Consider the following 6,494-nt stretch of genomic DNA (forward strand, 5'->3'; position numbering starts at 1 on the left):
TCGGCTATGCACGGCAAAAATGCAGAAGTGATCAAAGTGGGTTTATTTATTTATTTATTCTTTATTTATTCTTTTTTTATTTTTATTTTTACAAAAACGTGGACAATACACTACTTGTGAATAAAAGATTGTAAGATTTAGTTTTGCATTAAAGTGTATGTGTAGGTGTATGCCCATTTAACACTGTGCAGGTGTATGCAGGTGACTTCTCTTTGGCTCATAGCAACAATAGCGCTGGCGATGTTGGGTTGCTAAAAGACGGCTGACCTTCACTTCATGTTTGAAACAGTAGTCATCTAGTCATCACTTGCTCATTACAGCAGAAAACCAAATAAATACACAGAACTGAACTTGAATGAACCAAAGCTTTCATTGTGCTCATATCAGGATGCAACATGCCCCTGTAGTCTCCCTGTATTCATCTTTTGTGAAGTATTGGCTGAACACAGCATGGACCACAAACAAAATAAATATTAAACAAAATAAGCACAGACAAAAAATGTGTTTTATTTATACAATTATGCCAAGCTAAATATGATCATAAGATCACAAATATAAATATAGAATATAAGACGAATGGACAGTCACAATAATACCATTATAATATATTGTAAAAAATTACAATACTATGCAAATTATTGTAGCTTAATATTTGTCAATTATATTGACAATTGCTTATATGTTTGTAGTAGTTTATATAGGTAAATACTTAGATATAAATAAAGACAGGGCTGTAGTCCACATAATTCCACTACAGGTCATTATTATTTTTTTTTTTTAATTGATAAATATCTAGGTTGCTAATTACTTCTGCCAGTCATTTCTGTATCTAATTTCATGTGCCACTGATATATTACAATGCCAAAATATTTAAAATACACTATATCGCCAAAAGCTTCTAGACACCTGACCATCACACCTGTGGTTCTTCCCCAAACTGTTGCCACAAAGTTAGAAGCACACACTTGTATAGAATGTCTTTGTATGCTGTAGCAATTTCCCTTCACTCTAAGTAAGAAGCCCAAACCTGCTCCAGCCTGACAATGCCCCTGTACACAAAGCGAGCTCCATGAAGACATGTTTTGCCAAGGTCAGAGTGGAAGAACTCGAGTAGCCTGTATAGAGAGCTGACCTCAAACCCACTGAACACGCTTCGGATTAAGTGGGATGCCGATTGCACCCCAGGCCTCACTAAAGCTCTTGTAGAGGAATGAGCACAAATCCTCACAGCCACGCTCCAAAATCTAGTGGAAAGCCTTCCATGAAGAGGGAAGGACTAAATCTGGAATGTTCAAAAATACCTATGGGTGTGATGGCAATGTGTCCACAAACTTTTGGCCATATAGTGTACATCAGTGGAAATGTACATACATTGATATCCGTATGTACAGTGGTGCTTGAAAGTTTGTGAACCCTTTAGAAGTCCCAAAAGTAGATAAAGAGAAGCTCCTTAAACAAATCAGACAAAATATTACACTTGGTCATTTATTTATTGAGGTACAATGATCTAATAATACACATCTGTGAGTGACAAAAGTATGTGATTAGCAGTTAATTTGAAGGTGAAATTAGAGTCAGGTGTTTTCAATCACTGGGATGACAATCAGAATTGAGTGAGCACCCTGTTTTATTTCAAGAACAGGGATCTGTCAGAGTCTGATGAGGTTTTAGATCATATTTATGCAGATATATAGAAAATTTAAAACTTTCAAGCACCGCTACATATTGGAAATATCATTTCCTAAACTTTAATGTGTATACGTATATTTTCAATGAAATGGCTGTAAATGAAATGAAATGTAATAAATAAAATGAATGCTTGAAAAGCTCATTTAACTTTGGAGCAGACCTTTTAAATAGGTTGAGCAGTGTGAAAATGGTATCTGGGCTAGTTCGTTTGATTATGTCACAAAACAAATTGTTAGGAGACCAAATAGAATGTCAAACTGTTACACAACTATTAAAATGCTATGCGATTTTTATGCAACTCCTGGTCTTCTAGTTTTCTTTTTTCAAATTACAAATAAATATTACTGCCACCTCATGAAATGGAGAGCTATTTTCTTTCACACAGGATGTACAGTATATACATGTCAGGCATCATCAGTAGACCTTGCTTTACTGTTGTTTCTGACTACAGGATATGAGACAACATAGGTTTGGTCTCTCACACTCATAAAGGTTAATGTTTGTTTGAGTCTGGATTCCACAGTGGTTTGGATTACATATTACATTTGTTTCTGCAAACTGGTCTTTAGAATTCTCACCAAATCACAGGTCTATAAAGGAAATTATTTTCCTTTTTAATGCATTTATTGCGAGTGTTTTCATCTCCAAGTCAAGGAAATCTAGTTCATAGTTTTAGGTTTTCTTTATCCCTAGCATACTTAATCCAGCTAATCTGTTAATCATTGCAGACTTTATGGAGTAAAACTTGAACCATTAGATATGGGACTCAAAGTGAGACTGAAAGTGAAATCTTAATAGGCACCAAACTGGTGTAGCACAGGGGTTAAATAACTACACTGTAAGCTGGAAGGTTAGAGTGATACTGTCCAACAAAAGGCATTTCTAGATAATAATTTAAGCTGTTGAAATTGTGGTCATTTACTTTACTAAGTTAGGTTGGTAGAAATATGGCCATAAAGCAGCATGAAACTTAAGTATGGTTAAACAGATATGTCATCAAAATGACTACTGAGTGTTTTATAAGGTTTGGAGTGGCGAGTGTGTGTAGATTGTGCAGTAACAAGGAAGGAAGATAGGATAAATCAAAGCTAAGGAAGAAAAAAGGGAAAGCTGAAGTATAAGGTCACAAATGCATATCAAGAAAGCAAATATAAACAGGAACTGATTTCTGCAAACATTTTTTTTTTGCCAACAAATTCTTGAGTTTCAGACTTTGAGGGATATTCTGCTACAGATGTGCCACATGCTATAAATGAATTGTGTTGGGTTTTTTTTTAGCTCATTCAGTACTATGCAAAAGTCTTAGGCATGTGGAAAGAAATGCTGTTAAGCAAATATGCCTTTATTTTATTTCTTTTTAAAAAAAAAAGCAGTATCTATAAAGAGCAGTAGACAGTAATATCAGCACTATTTAGACTGAGACTAAATAAGTAGTCTCAGTCATCAGCAGTTTCTGCTTATTTTTTTTTCATGCAAAACCCAGCAGCCTTTATTATGTTTTTTTTTGTCTGAAAAATAATCTGTTACATAATATGTTGCTGTCTTTATTGATATGCAAACATTTTTCTTTAACATTTAACTTTTTGTTGGAAAAGTAATGTTTGGAAATATATAAGGTTTCTTGTACTGACTCAATAATGCAGAAGTCAAAAAATAAACGTATATTACCAAATTTGTACAAAAAAAAACAAAAAGGATGCCTAATACTTTTGCACAATTACCCACAATGTCCCATGAGAGTCGAAAAGACCAGATTCGCATATGAGTCACCACATGGCTGTATCAGCAGTAGGTTGATCAAATAAACCCAGTGGGACAACTAGGACAAGATGTGGACACAAACAAATCCATGAAACAAAGGTGGTGGTGGTGTGTGTGTGTGTGTGTGTGTGTGTGTATGTGTGTATGTGTGACTGAGTGAGAGAGAGAAAGGGTGCAATTTGGTTCATTGGCCTCAAAAGCCACCTCTTAATACAGAAAGGCTTCTGTCTCCCCTGTCTCTGCACATGGGCTGTATTTAATCCAGTTTAAAAGATACGGTGGAGAGAAAGAGAGAATAATGGGGTGAGGTCTTAGGAGGCTTTGAGCTGGAACGTAAACCAGTAGGTCAGGAGGTGCCTAGTCAGTACTGCTGGGAAACACACAGCAGGAAAGTTTTTCCATTATTGTGGTCATCACTGACACACCTTGATAATGGAAACACACACAAAGTCAGTGATGGCTTGCATTTACAAATGTGAACACACTAGAGTTGGAAAATAGTCAATCACTCTCTTAGAACACTGCAATGTATCATTTTCCCACTAGTATACAGTACATCCAATGACTAGTATAATTAGAAGTAATGATTATATTTGTAAATATGTTAATGAATCCTTAAATCCATTCCGAGTTCATGTTCACAATTCAAAGGAATTCAATCACATTCAATTCTCTGACAAAAACACACTTACAATAAACTCTGTATTACTATAATATAATAAACCATATATAATATGGTTTGTTTATCTGAGTAATGTGCAAAAAATGTTTGTTAGTTAGTTGGTTCGGCTTAAGGCAGCTTGTAATCACTGAGGGAATAAACCATTGGAATCTAGCATAAAGAAATTTTACAGGAGAATGTGAGAATAGCAGCCTATTATCCGAAGCACAGTAGAACTTGGATGATACTACAAGAACCGAAACCAAAAGTCGATCAACAACAGAATACTTGCAAAGATTTGCATTTTGAATGGCCAAGTCAGAGTCCAGACCTTAACCCAACTCAGAAGCTGTGGCATGACATGAAGCAGGCTGTTCATGCAACATATGCCAGAAATACTGATAAGGAATCAAAATAAAAATTCTTCCTTTTTTCCTGCAAGTCTTATCAGCAGCCACAGGAAACCTTTAATGGAGGCATTTGCTGATAAAGGATATTATTAAATCATTTTGAAAAAAAATTCAACCTTGACTGTAGATAATTAATCACTGATTTCAGTAAAGACATTTAACTTTGACATTTAACTCACTTAGCTGGCGCTTTTATCCAAAGTGTTGTAAAACTGTTGTTGTATACAGCTGAGCATTTGAGGGTAAGACCTCTTGCTCAAGGATCCAACAGTGGTAGCGTGGTGGTGCTGAGATTTGAACTCACCTCTTTGTGATAAGTAGCACAAAACCTTCATTCTTGAGCAAAAGTGTTCGTATGTTATTAGTTCAGGCATATAGCATTTGTCAATTATTATGACTTGGATGAAAATCAGTCCATATTTTACAGGTAATTAATGAACTCTTCAAAACCTTCTTCTTTTTCCTGTTTATTTTAATATATACACAATCTACACACACACACACACACACACACACACACACACACACACACACATATATATATATATATATATATATATATATATATATATATATATATATATAAAGTTGTCTAAATAAATGGAGCACTTAAATACGTAAAAGAGTACTTAAAATTTGACGTACTTAAAAACCAGTCTCTGACGACTTTGCCTTGAATATCCTAGCTCTTCAGTCTGCACACTATTTCCTGTCTCCTGCCTAGGAGGAACTTCCTGCCAAAACAGTGACAGGAACATGGCTTGAGAAGGGGAACCCCACTTTCCTGTGGTTATGGAGCCAAACATGCTCTGTCACACATACCCACCCACACATATATCCTACACCCTCATACACCCATATGGAAAAGCAGTTACCTGGCCAATTGAAAACAACAACAGGCAATTACGGAATGTCTCAAAATAAGCGGGCACCTAAAACTTTCACAGAAGTCTCTCTTCTTCAAAAAGAACAACCACACACAAACATATGCACGCTCTAGCTATAATGTGTACACAGTCCATATTCTCCAGACAGCTCCATCATGTCTTAGGCAGACTTTAGCTATAGCTTCCAAGTGTGAAAAGGCTCTCACACTATCTATCTACTTTCATACACTTGTGCCACCCTCCACAAACACATGAGATATTTCGCTAACCAGGGTCAGAGCAAGGGAGAGAGAGTGAGAGAAAGAGAGAGAGAGAGAGAGAGAGAGAGAGAAAGGTCACAAGGGTTGCCAGATCAAAGCGTGTGCTTCCAAATGGACGAACATGAATGCTCAGCATGGTGTAGGACTGTGACTAAGCCATTGTTCACAAAGTTTTTGCAGCTGAAACTGGACTTATTTAACATTTCTCAGATGGTTACCACCATTACAAAGTGTTGTGAAGCACATTTGTGTACAGGTTACGTTGTGATGTTCTTGGTGTTTATATAAATTCCCTCAGGTATGCAATACCAATATATTTTGCACGTCTTCCACGAAATCTGTGTAGAGCCTGTAAATCAGCTCTGACCTTTTTTGGATGTGGGAAACTTAGCAGGAAATCCTTTCAGAGGAATTCATTCAGACGTGTTAGTCGTGTCATGTTGAGCTCTGTAAGCATGGCTGCTCTGATGGGAAATAGAACAGCAGCTTTTGGGCTGAGAAATATGCTGGACGCTATTGGAATACCATAGTCCTTTTTCGAAATGTCACAGACATTAACTTGACACAAAAGACAGCTAGATGAAGGATGTTCTAACGATTACTCACACAAACTACTTTCTACAGACACGCATACACATACAGTAGTCCTCCTTCAAACTTAACCGCTGCTCAGCGTGGGAGGCTTCTCAGACACGCTGGCATGAAAACAGAGACTCTTTTCTTCCAGTATGCTTTTTTTTCACCATTCTGTCTTTTCTCTCCTCCCCTCAGTCCATTGTGAGGGACTTGTATTCAGAGAACTGAACAACATAAATTAGCCATTGCA

The sequence above is a fragment of the Ictalurus furcatus genome, chromosome 15 (genome assembly GCF_023375685.1).
Source record: "Ictalurus furcatus strain D&B chromosome 15, Billie_1.0, whole genome shotgun sequence".
In the NCBI taxonomy this organism is placed as follows: domain Eukaryota; kingdom Metazoa; phylum Chordata; class Actinopteri; order Siluriformes; family Ictaluridae; genus Ictalurus; species Ictalurus furcatus.